General features: G+C 42.4%; 1 pseudogene; it reads right to left on the reverse strand.

Annotated features, from left to right (window-relative positions):
• Positions 1–429: 429 nt before the first annotated feature.
• The window catches only part of LOC104328177 (cytosolic phospholipase A2 epsilon-like), a 36,269-nt pseudogene continuing 11,784 nt past the window's right edge, over positions 430–24,914 (reverse strand).

A 24,914-nucleotide genomic window follows, 5' to 3' on the forward strand; every position in this document is an offset into this window, starting at 1 on the left:
CATTCACATAAGGACTCCTTAGTTCATGAAAGGGCTTCTTGGTTTTGTTTTACGGACAATGGATTTTGTTCTCTGCTGCATTTCTGGAGTGACAATCCTCTCTTTTTATAGCACAGGTAGAGCACAAACTCGGTCAATGTAAACTTCCTCACGCTTCCCTGTCCAAGCATTTCGGCCTTGGCCTGAAGGGTCACTGCTGCAAGCACAATGGAGCACAGGCTCACCTAGCCACACTCCTGAGGCTGTCAATAAGGGAAGCACATTAATTCATTGAGGAAGAGGTCTGCTTTTTGTGTTTATTCCCATCACTGACAAAGAGGCTTTAGCATTTTTCATGGCAAACGAAGAGCTATACTTAGTATTCTTTGGCTTTTCTTCACTTGCTAATCAAACTACTTTTTTTCTTCATGGACAGGACTCATAGATATTTTATTTCGTATTCCCTGGTGCTGGGCAGTTGGCCAAATGCTGGGTTCCCTCTCTATCAGACACACACATACCATCCCCACTGGGTGGTTTTTGCAGTGGTTGCGCTTTCTTTTGCTGTTTTTTCCGCTCCACAGCAGTACGCAAGGCCTGAAGAATCAAATCTTTATTGTTCTGGACATTGTAGTAACATAGGTTCACCAGTTTGTCAAAATCTTCCTCAGAGTAACTCAGATTGTTTATGTTATATGGACCATAGGTACTGGCAACATCAACATCACCCTCTGCCATCTCTGAGGGACTACGCTTCACACCTAAGGGACAAAAAGTCACTTGGTTAATTAGCAAAAGGCGATTAGGGTCTGGGTGTTTCTCACGCATGCATACACAGTGGATAACAACCCCAAATTTTCCCTTCACAGGTGGTTTGTTGCTAGGATATGTAGTTGGCAGTGAGAGGTGGAGAAGCTGGTGGTGGGGAGGAGAGTAGGGGTTGTCCTGGATACTCTTGGAGATGCCAAAAGGAGTAGCTCCTCTCCTGAGCATAGGAGGGTTAGACTCCCTGCCTCCTCCTCCAGCCTCAGGACGAGCCATCAGTGTGGTCCCCAGGTCCCACCCTGGTGCTCTCAGGGCTCTCGCAGCCCACTTTGCTGCTGTCACCCAGCCATCGCAGCACCCTACGCTTCTAGGTAGGGTGCAAGTAAATGGGAATTACTCTTTCTCTCTTTCCCCCACCTTTTCCCAAAGCAGACAACTACAGCAAGGACCTCGTGACAGCATCGTTTCTTTCAGGGCAGTGGGTCTGAAACCCCTGCCACTTTCTGTGCCTTCCAGCTTCAACTGTACATCGTGTTATTTCCCTCATTACTATGCTTTCATGCTTTCAGAAATAGGCTGCTGGAAATCCATGCATTTCAGTGATTCAAGCTTTCCAAAAGCACACCTGCTTTCTCAGCAACCTGACAAATCTTCTTTCACCCAGCACAACCTAGCACATGTCCTAGCACAACCTGCTACATGAAGTCTTGGTTCCTACTGGGAAGAATTATCAAAAATACAGAAAACAGGCCTTAAAAACTAGGTTCTTTTATCTAAAGCGAGAGACTTCACAGTGCCGTTATCTGGACATATCCTGGAAGAAGATAGCACAAATATTTAATGTAATTTCCTTGAGGTACCTACTATTATAAAAAACTACAGGGTTTATGTAACCTCAACAGTGAGAGTGAACCTGATATTCCCTGAATCACTAAGTTTTGGCAGGGATACTGAAAGAACATTTCAGGTCCCTTTCATCATCCCAGGACATATGCATCACAGATCCAGCCAAAATAATTAGGCAGGTAATCCCACAAGTGTCACCTCTGGAAATACTAGATTCATAGTATCTTAGGAATTGAGACAAATTAAATTAACTTATTTATTTTAATTCATTTGACAGTAGGAACCAGATACAAAGCTAATCCAGAAGTTTATCTGCAGGCTGTCACAGAGAAAACAGTCATAGGGACCTCCATAGGGAGAAAAATACCCAAAGCTTACCATGGGAATTGCAAATCTCAACAAATACATGGATGCAGAAGATGCAAAACACATCTCACTTGTTTTTCTAGGACCTGCATAAGTCACTTGTGATTCAAAAGAACAGCTGATCTCCATTTGGACCCTGCTGTCTGCTCTAGACAGTGACACCATGAGTGATTTTAATTTAGCTGCTGTTTTGGACACACCGTCACATACTGAGTTGGTGGAAATACATCTGTACACTAAACTCAGTAGATGCAACATGCACCCTCTGAGCTGAGGCTGCGTTTATGTGATATACTCGGTGCACAGTAGGCAGACTTGCCCTTCCTGAACTTAGCAAAGGCGAGCACTCTCTGCCTGCACTCAGTGTAAGAAGCTCACTTGGCCATATTAATTTTTGCTCTGCATCGATGGGACACAGCATGGGCAGGCTGAACTTCAAACCTGTTGAACAACAGTTCTTAGAAGGGAAGAGGTCAATTAATTTGGGTAGATTCTGCAGATTCCTGGACTTCGGTATATGCCTTTGACTACTAAAGGACAGCTGAGGATCCTACCCCTGGCCCAGAGACCTGAAGATGTGGAGATCCACTGCTGTGCGCTAGCCTGTACGCCTGACATGAGGGCTCACACATGTTTTTTCCTTTCTTGTCATTCCCACAGACCCCTCGATTTTTTGAAAGCTGGCATGAGGGAAAGAGAGCAGTAACAACCCAGAAATGGTAGGTAGTACTGTCAGGGTTAGATAACACAGGTTAACACAGACAGTAAATATAATGCTTGATCCCTCCTCAACGCAGATGAGAGAGCATCAGAGACAAGAGCATTTTTGTATCAGCCTCCAGTAAGACCATCACATTGGCAAGAGGGTGTTACCGTAGTGAACAGTCACCCTCCACAGCCATAGGTAGCTGCCCCACCTGTACCAAGGCAGGGAAGCAGGCATTGGAAAACGTCAGGATCTCTCTTACTGACAGGACCACATGCATTTGGGGAATCTTCTCTAACAACGTTGATCTAACAACATTAGAACGGCTTTGCAGGGAGAGTTACGAGCAACTGGTACCACTCAAGTGAAGCAGTCTAAGCCTCACACAGAGAATTTCCTTGCTACTTGACCATGGAATATTCTAACCACTGCAGAACTAACCCAGCTGGAATATGTCAGTTTTACTAGTTTGCTGCCCTGTCTCTGAATTCGCTTGGCTGAACAAGCTGATGGGTGAGCTGGCTATGGAAAAACTGCCCGTCATGTGATTGAACTAATACTTCACATGCTGTACAATCTAGATTTGGGCTAGGTGTTACGTGGTTCTGTAACACTATAAATTAAGCTGATCTCTGCCTGTCACTACCAAAAGGCAGACATCCATTCCTAGCCTCCCAGGACTTTCTGGATCATCAGTCTTGCTGCTGTGGAGATCGGGTCTCAGCTGCAAGGTGGCAACCCTCCCAAGAAACTGCATGGGCCAAGCACTTCCATGTCAGCTCAGCTGAGACTTCACCTGCGGAGGCCTGACAAGGACCTCTCGCCTTCTGTTCAGTCTCAGCTTGCAGTGACCAGCTGAACTGGTTTGGCAGCACAAGTTTACCGCAAGTGTATGTAATATGCAGACATCATGAAGATCTTCATATATGTCTTCTACATACCTAGTAACACACCTGTTTAGATTCTCTCATAATTTATGTTGACATGTACCATCTGCACATCGTCTGATGTACACCTGATATTAGATAGCTGAGTTAACCACAGCATCCCTGGGTTCTGGAAATTACTGAGGGGGAGAGGGGAGGCAAACTCCCTCACAGAGCAGTACAGAAGCTAATTCTCAGTTCCTGTTCTAGTTCTTCGTCCTTGTCCTTGCTCTAATTCTTTCTACAAAGGGCATCTGCAGAAACCAGCCCTTCAGTTACCTAATCAGTGTTAAGAGTTGGGTAGAATGGTGTGTGTACCTGTGTGAGTACCCTGACACTATTGGAATCCTGTTCAAAACCCCAGTCGCATAACTCAAATGTGCAATGAACTCAATTCAGAATATCTACAAAGCAAAAGTACCATATGATTTTTTATGATTGCTTCAAAAAAAAAAAGGAAAAGAATTAATACAATTGGGACAATAGTTTCTGCATTTGTTTGGTCATTAAGTGTACCATATACCAGCCTAGAACTTTTGGTTTTCAGTATACTGTGGTGCTTTGAAGTGATTGAAAAATAACTGTTCTCACAGCATTAGTTAGGAATTTTATCATCTGGAGAAGGAGTAATTGAGACTTTTGGCACCAACAGAGGTAGTATGGCATTGTGCAAAACAGTACCAAGACTTAGAATTCATCTATTTTGAAGTGACTGGCAATGTTGCTATTGAAACTCTTTACGTTTCAAAGCAGGACTCACTGAAGTGAGCAGAAACTGTCAGGATGGCTCAGTGCTGTATTTTCATCACTTTGCTAGTTCACACTTTTGTTTTCAAGGCTATCTGCCTAACTGTAAGCCTGGAAGTTATTTTAAACAATGAAATCCTTAGATTCCCCTGAGCATTCTCTAACAGGAAAGGATGACAAGTATGAGAGGAAATAACCCTACTAATTTCTGCTACTACTGATAAGGAGAATAGACTTCTCATCAGTAAACTCTACAATCTATCTATGAAAAGCCAAAAAAAAAATAAAAATCTGAAGAGTGGCATATGTGCCAAAGGCTGATTGCAGCTGCTGCTCTACTGGCCAGGAAAAATTACTTGTTTTAAGCTTCTTGGTATGTTTCGGATCTAAGTAAGGAGAGTCTGAGTCTGTGTTTACAGTATAATCTGAAGAACAGATACTGCACAGTAAAAAAGAGAAAGAAGGCAGCCGCTGTCACTGTTAATGTGATGGATAGCTGTTAACTTACCAGGTGCTTTGTATTCCCTGAAGGTGTCATCTACTAGAGGGAAAAATACCACAATAGGTGTTTCTGGGCTCTCCTTGTCACCAACAATGTAGCATTCCTTCAGATGTGGGATTTCCTGATCATCTGGCACCTTTGTAGGGAAAGGAATTCCCTGTTTCGCAAAGTATTTAGAGGCTTCTTTCAGGGTCTGGTTGCCACAATAGGAAAACAAAACAAAACAAAAGAAAACATCAGAACATATGGTAAGCACTGTGAATTTGACCAAAACCCAATTTCACTGGGAATGTTTGCAGGCTAAGGGCCAAGTTCTGACAGATTATGGCGCATACTCAGCTTAGGTGTAGACTATATATGGAACCAAGACCTGGAAGGCCAGAGTGAAGTGGGAAGGATGTGGGTCCACATGCCTGTCTTTGAAAGCCTACATCCCACATTTGGATATTAAAAATGCTGCCTTTAAACAACTTCTTATTCCTAAGGAAATTAAAGTTCCTAAATACAAACTGTTCTTGCATTTATTTGTGTATCTGGTCTTCTGCATCAATCCCTTCTATTGTTACAGCTGTATTGTCCTGAGTGTACCTTTTCCCATGCATAAGAATATGTATGATTGCATTAAGAAGTCTTAGACAATTTTTAAATGCATTTAGTGTCTTTCATTCTACATACGACTGCCTTCAAATCCACTAAAACATATTTACACATAAAAATGTGCAGATGCAGTTTACTAAATGCTTACTTCCTTATAACACTTGTACTGTTCAGTAAAGGTGTGTGACCCTGGTAAATTGTTAGCTTATTTACACTTCCCAGATACTGGGGAAAAAAAGTTTCTGTGAGTAGAGTATCAGCTATTCTGGGAACTCAGTGATGAAACAGAGAAATCAGTGAAGAAGAGTGTACAATGCTCACCACTTGCTGGGAACCTGAACTGTAGTTGAAATGCAAAATGACATCCACTTTCCTTTCCGGTCTCATAAGGGGCGGGTAACTCGTAGCAAAGGCAAATGCGGTGTCAATCAGGATGAGGTAGTCTGTTGCTCCTGTCAGATGGTTGGGCTGAGAGTCAAGCTCACAGTCTAGAAAAGAAGCATTTTTTTTTCAGGGGTTGTGCTCAATGCAAGAGCTGTGCTGAGAGAAGTCGACTGTTATCAGAGAGAGAATTCGGATTTTCTTGGTTCTTAGGCCTACCTATATAGCTGATAGTTGCAGCTCAGTAATTTCTCAGTTCCTCATCTGGCTTCCTCTTTTCACTATTTACTCTGCAGTTTCGTTGTCTTTTCCTTTTTCCTTTTTTTCCTCTAATTAAAAGGGATTAAGTTGGGGCTCAGGAGAATAAGCTTGATTCCATCTTTTGATTTTGTGTGTGACTTCGATCAGGTCATGAGTCTTGGGGTTTTTTTTAACATGGAAAAAATTAAAATGACACCTCACTGTCTCAACACACTAAAGACTGAAGATACTTGGTGCCTTGCACACCACAAGAACAGGCACACAGCTATTAAGGTACATGAAAGTTCTGGTACCAGACTGAACACAAATTCCCAAACTGGGTAATAGGGTTACAAAGGTCATATCTTACTAACAAGTAAAAAAGATTACATGAAATGGGGCTCCGCCCACATCCCTTGAGTACTGGCTAGGCAAGAGACAGCACGGGATGACACCATTGCCATGCCACAAGCATGCAGGCTGGCTGGCTGTCGCATCAGCAGACATGTGCTGGTTGACTAATCAGGGTCTTTCTCATCTGTCAGTTGCCAGTCTTCATCAATTTTCTAAGAACTTACTTCTGAAGCCTCTTCCGCTAGCTAGTTTCAGCATTTGGTAACAAACAGTTTCAAATACTAGCAGAGGATGGGAACAGAACAAAAAGGCAGTCGGCTTGATAATCTCTTAGCATTGTTTCTTTTTCACAAGGAAGATTTAAAATATAACTAATAGCAGGGTGCTATTACCATACCTTTCCATTTGGAAAACTTGCTCTCTAGGTAGTTGTTGTTCATCTGGAGACCCTTCAGGAAGTTATAGATTTCTGAAGCTGCTGGACGTACCATGGCAACATCACGGAAAATGTCTGAAAAGCTGTCAGTGGGACAAACCACTCGAGTTTCCAGCTCATTTGGTCTTGTAGGGCATAGGGTTTCGTCATCTGCAGAAGAAGGAATAAGAGTTCTTGTATGTGGTTTCATTGTTGAGGTCAGTCTGTGCAATCATGATTTGTTTTAACACATTTGGCAAAACTTGAACTTCCAGGATCTCCGCAAATCTCACAATTTTTCGGCTAAACTTTGAAAAATCAATTTCTTCTTCTCAGTCCACAGTGGTAAAGGTGTAGTTTCTACTGTAAATGAGTCCATCTTACCTACTGTAACTTCCTTTGCTTTTCTATGATTTTGCCCACTACAATAATTAATCCCTGCATTTACCCTGTCTTTCTCTGCTGCTTCACGCTACAAGTTATGTCTCAGCCACACAAATAAAAAAGGCAAATGCAAATAATGTTCCTTACTAGCAAATGCAAGTTCCTTGTTTTAATGACCAGAAACTACCCCCTATAAGTTAAGTGCAAGAAGATGAAATAAATCACACTTTGTACTACATTTCACTTTCTTCTCATCTTTTTTCTGTCTTGTGTGTTTCTCCTTGAAATCCCACCCTGCGAATCTTTCTTAGTTTGGTAGCATGTTTTGCAAATCTCATCCTTAGGACTAGTGTGGAATGACTTCTGATAGTACTGAAGTTTGTAGTCATGCTTTGTAGACTCCAGAGAGGCAAGCATGGTGATTGCTCTTGTTTCTGTGAAGCCTTATGCCATACTCCAACTTCCAAGAGAGGAACTGGAAGACTGTGGATTGCTAGAGGAGGCCTACAGCCTTTCCTATTCTACAGTGATATTTTTCTCCAGTTTTACCCTTGTGATTTGAAAATGATGCAGAAGAGGGCCATTCTGTCTTTTTTTTTTTTCCTGTGACAGATCCCATGGATTCTTTTCTCACACAACTGAAATAATTGCCATACTGCAATACTTGGCATCAATTTCTGTCTGGATTACAGCAACCCATGGAGAGGGAACTCCACAAGGCTTTAAAAAATCCAGTGAGAGAATAGCAACAACGAGTGTAACAAAAAAGATAAAATAAAATAAAATAAAATAACATAATCGCATAAGAATAACCCACCTATGTCAGTAATTTTGTCTCGGGTCCATTTGTGCCAGAAGTCTTCTGAATGAATGTTTATATACCAAGCATCCATAAGATTCAAGGAAAATACACTGCTCCAGATCCCTGTGGCATAGGATATATTTGACAGAAAGTACCTCAGTAAAGACCTGGAAGCATTTTCACTCACAATGACCTTCAGTACCATCTGCATTCTCCAGCAAGCATTATTCATTATATCATCTTAGTTAGCAAATAAAAGGTAATGTCTTTATGAATTGGTATATGAATCCATAATTTATACAGAGAATCTAATTTATTGGCAGATATGAAGAGGGCTGGTAGTATTTTCAGTGTACTTGCTAACACATTCATTTTTGCTATGTAGCAAATAACATTTTGTCAAGTGCATCTTAATACCTTCCCTCAACATTTCTTATTGCTCAAGTTTCCAGCATATGTAATGCTAAATGTTTTACCTGGAGCATAATCCTGTTACAGGTATGCAGTTTTCTTGCAGGACTGTCAACCACAAAACATTCAAGATTCATACACTAATATCCTTTAGAATAAGTGAATTGACTGAGAGGTTTTTAAAATAGAAAGTGTAAATGTAGAAGTCTTTGGATTTGTATTCAGATTTTTGAGGGTTTAGGGCATATTCAACATTTTCACGTTCCTCCTTCTACAAACAGATGCAGCAAACCTGATGGCAGTACAGACTGCTGCCTACCTGCAGACTTTCAGGCTGAGAACACACCGTTCCCTGGTATGGTTACACGTGCCAGGTGTGCAATGGTGCCTTCCTGAACCCTCCGAACTGTAGGACTAAACCTGGCACTCTGGGGAGGAGCAGGGTGATGGACAGAGTGATCCACCAGAGCAGCCCGGCAAATGCCTGGGCCAACAACGCCACCCTGCAGTCAGAGGGACGCGCTTGGCCATGCAGGAAAGAGCTGCAGGACCTACACCATTAGGCCCCGCTCTGCTCAAGGGCTGCAGTGCAAAGGAATTTGCTGAAAACCTGGTAAATAACTGCGTTGTTGAAGTAAATAACACTGCCTGAATGAGGGGACCCTGGGTCGTTGGCAGGGAACAGGGACAGAAATGTCCCAGCGTTGCTCTAGAGCAGGGAAGAAGAAGATGCTGAGGTGGGAGGTGTAGGACAGGGGCTGGTGACCTGCCAGCATTTCTGACCACTGAAGAGGAGACCTGGGTCCCTTGTTTGACATTGCTGCTGGGGACAGGGACGTTCTGACTGCTCCCTACACCTCACCACTAGCTGTAGTGAAATCTCCACACAGGCAAATAGTTTTAACTTCTCAAAAAAACCCTGAAACTTCCTTTATGCAATTGGTGGAAGTAGGAAGAACAATGAGGCAGGAGATTGCTTTCACAAAGGGTAAAAAAGATTTCCTTACTGCTTGTGCTGTTCTTCTGTGAGAGAGGGAAAAAAGGTAAATATTATGATCTGTTTGCACTCTGGAATGGAAGTGTTATCCTGGAGGATTAATCAGGGTTAGCTGTGGCAGGAACATTGCAGATGAAAGGCTGCATTTTGGAGACTCGGGTTGCAGAAGAGACTAATGATTTAACTTAGAGGCAATGTTACACAACTTTTGTTGCTGACAAAGACATGTAAGCATTGTGAAGGCCTCATGTCAATAAGCGTAAGCACATACAAAATTGAATCTGCTCAGCTGAATAAAATTGCAGAGAAAATAAAAAATCCTGCAGATAGTGACCTGTTCTCAGTTCTAATATTTTACCATATACTGATCCTGGAAGATGATAAATATACTAACTCTTTCATTTCAGATGAGAGGTTTGCACAGGAGTGGGTTATATTATATTACATTACATTTCCATGGAGCAACAAATCACCTTCCAAAAAGCATATTCTGGATTCTGGGATTTTCTTCATCAGCCGACCCATGAAGAACTCGCTACCAAAATTTTCTGCATGAATGAAGGCGCCGTATTTTGGGAATCCTACTTCGTAAGGAGTGAATTCCACCCATTCTGAAAGAAAAAGCACAAGACAGACTGATTACAGCAGCAGAGCACAAATTAGTTGAATAAAACTTGTGATATTGTCCAGATTAAAGCAGACTTGTTTCTAACTAACACACTTTGCAAACAGACATTTTATTCAGTGTGCATTTCACAGTGTTAAACATGTTGAACGTTGTCCTCCTACATCTACATTTCTCTACAAATTTTGGATTTCTGAGGTAATTTAGCAGGTAATTTCGTGATAATGTCCTCCATCATACTGCTTTTGATCCTGAAAGCAGCTGAATATACTAACAAATTCAAAACTTTAACTATTAAAATTCTGCTCTGAGGTGGATTGGCCCTTTAGAGAATTTGTGCATTGCACTGACTTCTTTACCTAGTCCTAAATTAACCCCTGTTGAGATTAAATGTTAAATGCAATTCTGGAGTATTATTACCTCTAAAATCCTGGTCGCTGATTTTATCCTTCACATTGATAGAGAGGTAGATGGGCAGGGGATTCTGACCCTGATTTATTGCCTGCTGCTGATCTGTGAGCTTATGGAAGTCCTCCTGTTTTGAAGAAGGACAGTAGCTGAGGACAGTTGGATGACACAAAGAGTCTCCCAAATCGTCTAAGCCTGGGCTCTGACAACGCAGTGCATGCCGGACTCCAACTAGGATGTTTCCCACTAAATTCATATGCTGAAAAAATTCTGAGATTTCAATGGTAGGAAGAAAATGTTGTTATTCACGTTATTTATTTCAGAAAAATGTCTGGAAATATTTGAAAAGCACTCTTGGAATGACATATTTCATTCAGAAAGAGTAACCACTGCCCTGACTGCCCAGAAAATCATCTTTTCCTCAGACCTGTGACAGAGCCAAGCCTCAGACAGAGTTAATATTCAGTAAGCCTTGACCTTTACTGCTTCTGCTGCGGAGCATCTTGCACAGTCAGGCAGGGTGGAAAAGGCAGGAAGTTTTGGGACCTGTGCCAAGGCTTGAGAGGGTGCTGAATTCAGATCCTCCTCGAAGGTGCTCCCCCTCTCGGGGTCACCCCTTGGAAGGATGGCTGGGCCATCGGTGCTACGTGGCTTCCCTTGAGCTGTGCTGATCCAGGGGACGGGGCTGTGACACTGCAGGGACACTCACAGCTCCCTGCTGAGCCACCCCTAGGGAGTCTCTGCCACTATGCTGTGCTTAGGCAGTAGAAATTTGCATGTGTGGGGGGTTATTTGTATTATGGAGGGATATTTTCTCTTTCTTAAGTATAAATGGCCTATTGGGAAAGAAATATTCTCAAATACTGAAATAGAGTCTGAGCATTGCCTTTTGGTGGAAATGTTTACAGGGTGACATGATCTCCTCAGCAACACAGAGATACTGCCTTTGATTTTGTGTTTGTGATTTTTCTTTGACTTGTCACACTGTGCAGCTCTGTTTTAAAAGAACAATAGGATTTATATTTAAATATTTACACATTAATTAATTTTAAAGTTGCTATGCTAGAAGTTTTCCATTATTTCTCTTTATTCCCACCCTATTTGTACCAGGTGTGATGTTAAGAACTGCATAATACTGCCAACAAACACAAAGAGTGATATCACCAAGGTATGTGCTTTGGGCACTTATCTAGAAAACAAACAAGCAAACAAGCAAAAAACCCCTTTTCTATAAGGGTGGCGAAACACTGGCACAGGTTGCCCAGAGACATTGTGAAGTCTTCGCCTGTGGAGATATTCAAAAGTCTGTGGTCTTGGGCAGCCAGCTCTAGCTGGCTTTGCTCTAGCAGGGCTGTTGGACAAGACGAAGCTCCAGATGTCCCTTCCAATCTCAACCATTTCTTCATCTACTGTCTGCCCTCACTGCTGTAGCCACTACATACGCAAATCTGAAAAGAAAGGTGCTGCGATTGTACCTTTTCATGTAGCATAGTTTCAATGATGAGTCCCCACAGATCTGTGAAACATATCTGATGTCCTTCCTGTTTCCTCTGGTGCAACTCTTTCAGATAGTATTTCAGACGATCGGGAGCAAAACAGGTAAAGAACTTATTTTTGAGCACATGCTTTCGAGCATCATTGAGTGCTTCCTTAAGATCCTTTTGGGACCAGTCAGGATCTTCATACAAGTTTGACATGGTCCTGAAAAAGAAAGAAACACAAAGGTGTGAGTTCTGAATAACAGCTTTGGGAAGTTATAGAGGTTCATGTATCATGCCTTGATTTACATGAAAAAGTGTGTGTGTGTGTGTGTGGTGCCACCCACATATTTAATCAGGACTGAATTAATTCCAGATGCTGGCAAATATCCAATGAAGGAAACACGAAAAAGCCACAGCAGCAGAAGAAAGCCCTTTCTTGATAGTAAAGATGATACAACTCTTCAGATCACTTCTTGACATCACTTCCAGAAAATTCCTATGAAGACTTTGATCATCTTGGCCTTACCATGTTGCGCCAGATAAACCAGTGATGTATGAGACACAGTCCAAGACTTTCAGTTCCTGCACGCTGAGAAGGTGAGCATACATGGCCGTCAGAGCTCTGGTTCCACCGCCCGTTGTCATGATTGCCACCACAGGTACCTGTTCAATCCCAAAATACATGCGTTTAATGGAATGGTGTGGAAAGGGAGAGAGACATCACTGATTAGAAAAGAGAACTTTGCAGCAGTGAGACAGTAATACAGATGCTGCATGCTGCAAGAAGAAGAAAGACTTGAATTAATAATGGGGCATAGAAGGAGCAAGAAATACTTCATGTTTCTTCTGCCAAGTAGCTGTGCATTAGGACATGAAATCCATCCTCTCAAAAATCACATTTTCAGTGCTCTGTTGCAAAACCAGTAACACAGACCAGCAAAAAACTAGAGGGAATGGTACCTCTTACCATCTGAACCAGATTCTTATCAGATGCAATAGACAAGAAAATATAGGTGCTGTTTCCACGTGAGCAGTAGTGATCTCTCTGTTAAAGATCACTACAGCTGATTTCTACTATTGTATGATTATTTCACAGGCCATACTAGATGTATCATGACTGATGAGTTTAAGAGCACAGACCAATTCACATTGCCTGAGATGAGAGGCTGATGACACCATTCTCTTTTACAGTTGCTGGAGGGAAAGAGGAACTGTATTCACGCCACCTACCACGTATGTACATACAATACTAGGTATGCAGGAGAGCTACAATTACTTCTGTCTGTGCTGATACAGAAATCCAGGGTCTGGTAGTCTCAGAAAAAGTATTAATCTGTAAATATGGATTGGCTCAGTTAACAGTAAAGATAGCTACCATGCATTGTGGTGAGTTCATCTCTTGTGTAAATCATCAGGAGACTCTTGGGAGATTGTTCTGCAGGGAAGTATGGGTGCCTCTACATCAGAGGGGAAGGAAAAGGCGTGTGACTTAGTGCTGGCATTTAAAGGCAAGGTCTTGTGTGTCAAAGCTCCAGCTGTGAAAAAAACACCTGCTGACCTCAGTTTAGGGCAAAACGAAGAAAATTTGCCATTTCTACATCTGTATTCAAGCTTCACACTGCAGTCGCAAAGGTATCATTAAAAAAGAGAAACCTGATTTTTCCCAGCCTTGGACACAGAATCACAGAATCACAGAATGGTAGGGGTTGGAAGGGACCTCTGTGGGTCATCTAGTCCAACCCTCCTGCCGAAGCAGGGTCACCTACAGTAGGCTGCAGAGGACCTTGTCCAGGTGGGTCTTGAATATCTCCAGAGAAGGAGAATCCACAGCCTCCCTGGGCAGCCTGTTGCCGTGCTCCGTCACCCTCAGAGGGAAGAAGTTCTTCCTCATGTTCAGATGGAACTTCCTCTGCTTCAGTTTGTGCTCATTGCCCTTTGTCCTGTCGCTGGGCACCACTGAAAAGAGTTTGGCCCCATCCTCCTGACACCCGCCCTTGAGATATTTGTAAGCATATATTAGGTCCTCTCGCAGCCTTCTCTTCTTCAGGCTGAACAAGCCCAGCTCCCTCAGCCTCTCCTCGTAGGAGAGATGCTCCAGTCCCCTCACCATCCTTGTAGCCCTCGGCTGGACTCTCTCCAGTAGCTCCTCATCTTTCTTGAAGTGGGGAGCCCAGAACTGGACAGAGTACTCCAGATGAGGCCTCACTAGGGCAGTGTAGAGGGGAAGGAGAACCTCCCTCGACCTGCCACACTCCTCTTAATGCACCCCAGGATCCCATTAGCTTTCTTGGCAGCTAGGGCACACTGCTGGCTCATGGTTAACCTGTTGTCCACCAGGACACCCAATTCCCTCTCCACAGAGATGCTCTCCAGCAGGTCCACCCCAAGCCTGTACTGATGCATGGGGTTGTTCCTCCCCAGGTGCAGGACCCTACATTTGCCTTTGTTGAACCTCATCAGGTTCCTCTCTGCCCAACTTTCCAGCCTGTCCAGGTCACGCTGATTGGCAGCACAGCCTTCTGGTGTATCTACCACTCCTCCCAGTTTGGTGTCATAAGCAAACATGCTCTGTTATTGTTCCCGTTTGTCAAGTGAGTGCACACTCTAACTACAGCAGATGATGAAGTCAGACTGGCAGCAAGCTGTACACACACAATGGAAGTCTAAATGCCAGCACAAAAGGTACAAAAAAATAAAGTCCAGTTTGAACCATGAGGGAAAGAACTGCTGAATCAATGGTTTGGATCTGGTCGAGATGACTGTGGGGCCTAAAAGAAGCTTTGGCTTTGGTCCTGAGAGCACCTAGCCCTTCTCTGTAGACTGCAGTTACTGTGCAGACTGCTACTTAATGCAAAGCTAGATCCCATAACAACAAAGCTACAGGTTTTTATTAGTGTTGCCTATGAGTACTCATTTCTTCCCTAGAATAGAGAAAAGAAGGCTTGCACATAAAATTTCCCCATCACCTGGAAGCCTGTTTTCAGGATATGGTTTAGTAGGCATGCTAGTGCTGGGTTGACAGTTGGGCTTGATGATCGTAGAGGTGTTTTCCAACCTTTATGATTCTATGACTCTATGATTGTAAATTGAACACAAATGCTATATTTTGATACCCAGCTGTAGAGAAAGTGTTGAATATTTAGGTCTCAGATACCTCATCATCCTGCAAGTCCGCCTCCAGCTGGAGAACATCCTTCAGAGCGGCTGCAACCACCTTCTTCCTTTTGCAAATGAAATCCTGTTCCTGGGAACACAGGTCAAACCCCAGGCGTACATCTAGGTCTTTCTGGCTGCAACAGAGAATGAAGTATCTCACATCATATTTATAGTCGAATTCAGCATTTTAATAGCTGCTACTTCGTACATAGACATGCCTTCACCATCAGGTCTATATACAGCAAAGCAGGAAGAGAGGAAATGTTTGAGTTGGTTCCTGGAAAACAACAGTATGTCTTCCTTTGGACTGAGAGGGTTACTTTGCTTCCTCCTTTCCAAAGATGCCTGAAACTAAATATAGGTACAAGAAACAAAATTGTTCCCTTTCAGACACAAAGCTAGAAGCCTGCAGAGGGCAGTGTGTTAAAGGTGGATTTTAAACACAGCTTCAAAAGTTAGGCAAGCTTCCCCTGATATCTGCGATTTGTGGACTGAAGTTGTGAACTTTCATGTTCGGATGGGTTTTTTGTGTGTGCGTATATGGTCATTTATGGGTATTTATAAGCACGGCAGTTGCAGTTTGGAAGCTGCTATAAAAATCTTTCTTAGGTGTGGTAAGGAAGAAGTTTTCAAATGACATCTGTAAACTGCATGTTTACTGAAAGTAAACAGCATGACAGAAGATGCATTTTCTTTTGTAAGGGAAGAGAACTTCCTACATAATGTAACATATTCATCTTATCACTTTTACTAAGGCCTTAACCACAATGCAAAATACACAGTATGTTTCCTTGGTTTAAAAATAAGCAATCATTTGATTAAGTTCATTTGCGTTTATCTCTTTGAGTCAAAGTTAAAAACTGAATGCAGGTACATTTATTATTTCTTATTTTTTCATGTCCTAGAGTGACCAGACACTCTGACTTTGGTCTTTTAGCTCTTTTGTCTGAGCTCAGGAAACAGAAAGGCTTCTTTCAAGTAGTTTTGAAATGCTACTTTCACTGAAAGTCTGCATTTGACAATAATTTGTAGAGGTATCAAAGAGTGTCTACTCTTTTCTATAGTGGCCCTTAGCACAAAATTTTGATTGCAGCAAAATATTCACAGAAAATTGGCATGATCTTTATAAAATCTTTTCTTGACTCACTGTATAGTCCCATTACATAAACTCACGGTCCCTCTCTGTATTGTGTACAGAGTCCATTTCATTTTACAGTCTGAAATGAGGATGAGCCAGCATTCAGGACACAGGCAGTAACAAAGGGACTGGAACTTGATTGACAACTATCCAAATTCAAAGAACCGAGGAGAAAAACACAGAAGGAAGACAAATAAAATAACTTACCATTTTTTCACCTCGAGGTGTAAATCAAATTTTCTGTGCTGAAGATCAGAAAGGTTAAACAATGAATATTGATATTTTGTTTAAAACAGTAATTTTTCCCCACTCAGGAAGAGTCATAACTCTTTTCGGTCATCATTACATCTACAAAGCTCTGAACCTCAGTAAACTGAGACTAGGAGAGAGACTGTCCTCTCAGTGTTTCATTAGTACCCAGAGGTGTGCACCAATTTAACAAGTAAAGACTTTGGTATTGTCATCCATAGTCTGCATCTTTTCTTGCTCTTTCTACACTCAGGAGTAGCTTGCTCTGGTACTGCTTAGCTACACAAATAAATAGCAGAAGAGCTACAGTGCTACACCTCACCTCCCTGGAAGGGTTTGCTGTTAAACACTGGTCTTGAAACTAAAGTACACACCAATGTGAGATACAAGGGGAAGCCAAAGAGGCCAAGCACCCCATGAGTATGGCTGAGTGTGCTGCCGGGTTTGCCTCCTGTGGCAGTGTGCCAGGCTGCAGCTTCACGCTTCTGTCCTATTGTCACCTGGTGACCTCCAGCCTGGTTAAGTACATGGACAATAGAAGAAGAATGAGCAATAGCTTAGACATTTTTCTTCTTCCTCCTTCTCCCCTGGATTTCCCATTTTGTTTTGCTCGAAACAATTTACTTCACTATGTATCATCCTAAATTCAAAGGAGTTTAGAAGAAAACCATCTCTATAGAGAGAGAGGTGGTCTTTGGTTTCTGCTACTTTGGAACCAGCAACAGTTTCTAAAAGCTTGCAAAGGAATGCCCATGGCCAGTGGACACTTACCTCGCCGACTACTTCCTGCTCGGTGGGGAGTGACTTCAGAGGGAGGGTCAGGGAGACGCCTATGCTCCTTCTTGCTCCACATGGCATGCAACCACACTGAAAAGGAGCACGGAGTGCTTTTTGGTTAAGACAGAAACGTTCTCCTCTTGCCGCCTACTCACACATAAAGGTGAGATCATAGTACTGTCTGTGTGGTCTACCATGTTCTGGGGTAACGTACAAAGGTGGGAAGCCTCCTCTTCTTGGTGAGTGCAACATCCAGGGAGGGTTGCTTGTATTTGGCATAGTGGAAGAAAGTGGGATGTGGGAGAGGGGAGCGGGAGTCACAGCCCAGTGAAACTCTCTGTGTTTCTTCAAAGGATCCTCTCACTGTAAGGGTTAGCTCATTCTCTAAAACAATGAGAAAAAATGCACACAAAAGTTACTTCTAATTGCAAAAAAGAGAGAAAGGGAAAAACAGAAGCAAAAGGTAACTTTGGATAAATCCCTTCTCCTCTTCCTTTGTATTTGGAAAGCTGTCTTCTGAAAGTGATCCAAGGCCCAAATATTACTTTGGTTGTATCTTTATAATGGGCTGAATAAGAAGCCAGATATAAGTGTGATGTGAATGGCACTGATTTTTAGACTGCTGCATTTCTATTGCAGTTGCATCATCACACAGTAAATCCAACCAAGTACCTTGCATTGCAAATCATCCTCATCCCAGCCCAAGAAATGAGCAACAGAAGTTCTCAATCCCCTCAAATAAGATGTGACTCTGCAGCAGATGACCCTGTTGATGTGAAGAGATAAACTAATCCTACCGGTGTGTGTTATGCATGCTCTGAAATTGCCTACCAGATCCATCCCCTCAAGGGATGTGGGCAGAGGAACTTCTAGGTTCTGGATCTCGATCAGGGTCAGGCAGGAGCCAGCTGCTGAGTGGCTAAGCCCTGCAAAAAATAAGGTGTTTCTGTGCATATGCAGAAGTCAAACTGTCAGAGATCCTGAGGGAAGTTAAGGCCATGGACTATCATGCCTAGGGAAGTGAGCGTATTCAGGCTTTAGCAGCACTACAGCAGATGATGATTTCAGTATCTCAGCTTGGGGTTTGGATACCTTCTGTACAAGCAACTCATATTGTTTCTAGTCTGGCACAAGGCTCCCCATGAAGTCAGAACCTTGAACTTACACCTGCTGCAGAATGGGTGTCATTCCCTGCTGCAAAGTTTTTACAAATCACCTCAGATATGGTCAATTACAGCCTTAGTATCTGGATGATGTTAGAGAGGGCAAAATCACTAATATTCAGTTAAATAATTAATAAGCTTACTTGAAAATTGCTTCTTTTTCATCCTGCTGTCCAAGTGAACTTCCAAGCAGGCTACTTCACGGCACTAGAATAGACATGATGTGGACAGAGAATTAGATGACTTATCCCGCCATCTCAGCAGCAGCGCTGGCAGATGTTGGAAGGGTCATTGTAGGAAGGGTCACTGCTTAAAAGTATGGGCCAGATATTTTGGAGACTTCTGCCAGACCAGTGAAAGTGTGAATTAACTTCATTGTCATGTGGGAAGATGGTGCTGTGCTAAACACATTCTAATTTTCAATGGATGCAGACAAAACAAGGGAAAATAATAGCTGTCTGAAGGGTTCTCTAGGATCACACTGGGCTCCTCAAAGATAAAGCTCCTAAAAGAAAAAGTATCTCTAAAGAATGAGGACTTGCAATATTTCCCTCACTGCCATCGTAGTCAGCTAAGGTAAGGAATGATGTGGGAAAGAATACAAGGGAATAAAGCAAATAATATTTTACCACCATTGCCCCATTTGTGGTGATGGTTTCAGGAGGATCCCGGCTAGAAAACAAGAACAAATAATATGCATTTTATAAACAACAGAATCTGGATACTGTCCTGAACAGGACACATTTTTCTCTCAAATTTTTTTAAATTTGCTCCTTCCTGTTGTTTGTAGAGGTATGCTCCCTTTACACTAGATGCCACATAACTACCTAGCAGAAATAATTCAACTGCAATCAAGCACCTGGAAAGTACTTGTAACAGCCTTACCAGCACAAATATGTCATAGAATGGGTAGCAACATTCTCCTCAGCCATCAGCTGCCCGTCGAATCCTCTCCAGAAAATCTAGAGACTCACTGCAGTGGGATTTATCAGCCCCAGCAAATAGTACAACTCTGAACTATGAAAGTAATACATAAATTTTCAGAGAAAGTCACAGAATTAAAAAGTCTGAACTCATTCTCCACTTACTAGCATTTTCCTTTCTTACAATGATTTGCTGATGCACACATTAAGTTTGGAGAAAGGGTGAATCTGGCTGTTAAGATAATACTGAATGTACAGAAGGTTTCCCTGCACTGGTGCACCACTCCAAGCTGCTCCCATAATAATGGGTTTTTTTACTCACATGCTCTCCAGTACAAACTCAACTTCCAGCTCCTCCGTCCTCTGAAAATGAAATTAAAAAAAAAGTAAAGCAATCTCAATTGGCATGTGCAGACTTTTGCAAATTGACCTTCATTTTTGCAAGCGCAGTTTCTTTTACGCTTTAATGAGTAACAATATCTGTTTCATGATTGCTATTGTCAGCATAAGAGGACAGAAGCAGCTTTTTCTTCCTCAAGGAAAAGAAGATCTCAATTGTACTAGCAGAACAAAGGGTGTATGGTGCTCACAAGTCTCCCTAGTGAACCTTTATTTCTCTCACTTTTTTCCCTGCCAGCTTCCACGTACTGAACATGATATGCTAAGACTTAGTGTTTAGTAAAATATTGTGGAAACAGGCCGTTCCCCTGTCCTCATATTGTTTTTCTTTTTATAATCTTTGCGAGGAATAAATAAACTCTGTCATTTGCTATCAGATTATTTAAAGGGCAAAACTTGCCTAAAACTGCATCTGCTCTGGGGCTTGGGAATTTCTCCATAATCTGTGCCGGACGAAACTGACAGGATTTTGAGAAGGCTGTCTATTTTGTCACTGGTGTGCAGTTTCCAAGATTTTAATAAATTCCATTACATATTTACCACCAAGGTGGTCCTGGTGGTAAAAGACAGAAGAGACAGCACACCTCTTTTATCAGAGGGGAAAGAATGGACATCAAGATGTATTAAATGCCTGACTGAGCTCTTACCTGTGGATTTAGTTGGAATGTCATAAACACTCTTTCCCCAGGGGGGATTTTAGCTATATCAAAAAGCACAATTGCGTGGTCATCATCTTGAATGATGTCATCATCAGAAATAGTAATTTCAAGAACGTTCTGGGAAAAGAAATGAAAAAAGTCCAATTTGTTAGCATGTACTCAAGAAGTATGACATTCTGCAGCTCTTCCAGGTTCAGTGCCCGCTTTACAGAGAGCAAATAGAAAAGTATTGATGACAAAATGTCACAAGGAAACGTAAGAAAATTAGTATAATTTTTATAAGAAACAGCTTCTAGTCTCGTCAGTTAAGGCCGAACTGAGATTTCTCTTGGGTCACCTTTTATGCTTTTAAGTAGCTCTCACCAAAAATGCAATATTTTAGGAAGGAGTATGGATAGTCAGGAGTCCTATATTGACCCTTACCAGCAGGGACAACAGAGGTCACTTCATATCAATAACCACCTTTCTATGTCCTAGGGCTTTCCACTTTCAGCCACCTGTTCATAGGTATTTGAGCGTAATTGTCACCAGCAAATAGAGTAAAGATCTTAATCATACTAGAATTTAGCAGCTTCATGGCGTTGATATGCCATTATTTCATGTCCTCTCAGGGAAAGATGTGTTTTTCTATTATAGTGTTGCTTTATATTTTCATTTCATAGTTTCTTTGTGCGGCCACTCTGTCATTGGACCCATCAGCCTTTTCCAGGAAGGCCAGACTCACATTATTAGTATATAAATAATAAGTATCTGTTAGGAGGGAAGTGGATTCCAGCAAAAGACAAAATTTTTTTGCTCCAGCCTGCTAGGGGAATTTTAAGTAATCTCAGAAAGGCATTAGAAGACGTGACATCCTGTTTTGAGCTAAACCAAAAGAAGCTACATAGAGATGAGATGAAGAAGAGAATTTTTGGTTGTGCACCTTGACTTGTCTCTGTATCCGGAAGTAGAAAGTTTCGTTCCACACAGGATTTCTGCAGTTTTTGATGGTTTTGGTGTGGTATTTTTCATCCGAAGCAGTTGGCAACCAGAGGCTCACATAGCAATCAGATTGGCTTACTGTAGAAACATAGGCACAAAATATCTAGCAGTGGAGACAAAGTAGAGGCATTGAAATCCTCTGTAGCTTGAACATGGATGAGAGGTGGCCAGTTCTTTCTGATATACATCATCCAAACCAGGAAGATAGAAATCACACAGCCAGATAAAATGAATTTGTTGTTCATCACACCACCATTTTTAATAAGCAGTGTATTGAGTAACTACGCACAAACCTATACATCTAAAAAAATACAATCCTAGTCGGTCAATAGAACAATATGAATAGCCAGGAGTCTTATATTGCCCCTTATCAACATTATTTCATCTCTCTGCAAGTTTGACAGGAGGAGAAACTGTGACTGATGCAGCAGAGAGTGAGCCTTGGACCCTGAGAGAGATTGGGCATAAAGTGTGTCTGTAGAAATTTAGTGTTGTGACAAATCTTAAAAGAATCAAGTCTGAGTCTGATTCAGAGAATAAATGTCTGGCATACCTGGTTATTAACTCTTCACAATAGAAAATTAATTATTTCCGCTACCTAGAGCATTATCTCCGTAGGTGGGGTAGGAAGGGAGAGGCCTGCCAGCAGTACAATTGCTTCTTCAGGAGGTCAGTATGTTGCTGGAGCCTTTTCCTGGTGTTTACTGATGCCTGAAAGACCTGGAAGATATTTCCTACTCCACAACTCTTCCCAGGAAAAATGAAGTGGCAGAAAGGATTTGGATCTTGTGGATGAAGGGAGTGAGCCTGCTCTTACTATAGGGGATCATCTCCCATAGATCATGAGCCAAGCAAACACCAAAGAGATTCTCAGACCTTGGGTAGGAACTTCTCCAGAGGCAACTGGAAGGGCTGATCCATCCTGTTCTGTAAACACAGTCCTTGGTGAAAAAAGAGGAGAAGGGGAGAAGTCTGGTCCCATGGCAGACAATAGAGATTACCTCATGAGCAGAGAGATGAACACTTACTATCAGTAAGCATGTCACAGGTCTTGGGTCAGTTCCTCAGGGTTAAAAGATAGTTCATCCTGGTGTCTTTGCTCAGGATATCAGATATATTGCTTTGGTATATTTTGCCTAAATATAAGGTGTTGCCTGAAATCAAGAGGCCCTGTGACTGGGACACCCGTGAAGGACGAAGCCTGTCAGACAGGGAGATTCCCAGGTAACTCTTCATGCTGAATCTGAAGGAATTTTTTGACACCTCCACGAGTTTTCCCTCATAAAGGATGTCTCTCAGATGTCTACATAATTGAAGTGACAGGATATTACATTGACTTTGGCAATTACCAGTATAAGATTCCATTTACAACATGTGGGACGGCTGTGATTACAGATCTGGCTGATAACTGAAACATCTCCCCTCACTGTACTGTCTGATGACCTGCTGAACTGTGACATACTCATCCTGATAAGTCATATCGCTGCCTCTGATCTACCATTTCTCAAGAGCACATAGGAAGCCTATACAAAAACCAAGAACCAAACGTGACTTCAGGCTGTCTCCACCATCCTTCCTCTCATTAACGCACTTACCACTGCTGCTCTTGAGTGTTCTGAAAACACGAGTCAGTGTCCCCAAAACTGCCAAAGTGGCTGAGGTTGGATGTACTTGAGAAATGTTAATCTGATCCGAGACAGAATTTCTCTCCTTTGTGGTTTCTGGTGATCATAGGATGCAGGAAGGACACATTTCTATATTTTTGCTGTAGTTGCAAAGGCCAATTCTTTTATTTTCCTTTCTTCTTCCTAACGAAAACTGAGATGCTCTATCCTTCTTTCAGTTCCAGCTTTCAACCACACAGTGTATGAAACAAGACTCATGATAGAACTGAGAAATCTGTCAGTGCTAAAACTCTGAGCTAAGCATGAATCAACAGCCACAGCATTTACAAATTTCTTCTGTTACTGTTTTATCTGGACTTTACTGATTTGCTGGAGTGTTTTCTTTGACAAACATTTTCATGAGGCTACTTTCTAAAATTATTTTTCCATATGTGTGTTGATTTCATAAATATTTACTTAAAACAAGCTATCGACAATTCTTGTCATGCTGATGAAGTACAGGCTAAACAAATGGACAGTGAGGTGGATTAAAATCTGGCTGAACTACCAGGCTCAAAGGACTGTGATCAGCAACACAAAGTCCAGCTGGAGGCCAGTCACTGGTGGTGTACGCCAGGGGCTGATACTGGTGCCAATGCTGTTCAGCATCTTTATTAACAATGCAAATGGTGGGACAGAGTGCACCTTCAGCGTCTGCAGGTGGTACAAAATTGGGAGGAGTGGTTGGCACACCAGATGGCTGTGTTGCCATTCAGAGGGACCTGGACAGCCTGGAGAACTGAGCCAACATGAGCTTTGTGAAGTTCAGCAGGGGAAAAGTGAAGTCCTGCACATGAGGAAGAATAACCTCATGCCCCAGGACAGTCTGGGGGCTGGTCGGCTGGGGAGCAGCTCTGCAGAGAAGGACCTGTGCATTTTGGGAGACACCAGGTTGAACATGAGCTGGCAATGTGCCCTGGTGGCAAACAAAACCAACAGAGTCCTGGGCTGATTTAGGAGGAGTGTTGCCAGCAGGTGGAGGGTGATCGTTTCTCTCTACTCAGCACTGGAAAGGCCACATTTCTGGGTTCCCCAGTACAAGAGACGTAAGGACATAATAGAGTGAAGTCTAGCAAAACTCCACAAAGAAGATGGGAGGACTGAAGCATCTGCCATATAGGGAGAGGCTGAGAGAGCTGTGACTCTTCAGCCTGGAGCAGAGAAGGCTCACGGAGATCTTATCAATATATGTAAATACCTGATCTGGCAAGGGGAGAGGGAAATAAAGAAGTCAGAGCCAGACGTGTCTCAGTGGTACCCAGTGAAAGGTAAGAGGCAACGGACACAAACCAAAATAGAGAAAGTCCCATTTAAATATAAGGAAAAAAAATTTCTGACGTGAGGGTGGTCAAACACTGCCATAGGTTGCCGAGAGAAGTTGTGAAGTATGTGTCCTTGGAGATGTTCAAAACCCGACTGCACATGCTTCTGAGCAACCTGCTATAGCTGACCCTGCTTCAAGCGTCAGCTGTTCCCCATGCTGTGACTCTGACTGAGTTTATGTATTTCTGTAGAAGTGGCAGTTCACTGGAAGCCAGGCTAAGCTCTGAGACAAACAGTGAGACAACTCAAAAATAGCAGGATAGGTGGATGTCTGCTGAATACTGTGAAGACTATGATACCCTCAAGTGGGAGCACTTGAAATGACTAACCAGCTTTTTTTGCCCCCTCTTATCCCTGAAAAAAATGTACAAAAGAGCTACTGAAAATCTTCCAGTTTATTCATTGCTACCTGGGAGCTAATACAAAGAAATACATTTGCATTTTCTTTATGGTCTAATTTTAATGTAATTGCTGGGGATCATTAGCAATTTCATGCCATGCTAGGCCCTTACTTCAGTGCGTGTGTTGCAACTTCATTCCCTGATAACAT

The sequence above is a fragment of the Opisthocomus hoazin genome, chromosome 7, assembly GCF_030867145.1.
Source record: "Opisthocomus hoazin isolate bOpiHoa1 chromosome 7, bOpiHoa1.hap1, whole genome shotgun sequence".
NCBI classification, from domain to species: domain Eukaryota; kingdom Metazoa; phylum Chordata; class Aves; order Opisthocomiformes; family Opisthocomidae; genus Opisthocomus; species Opisthocomus hoazin.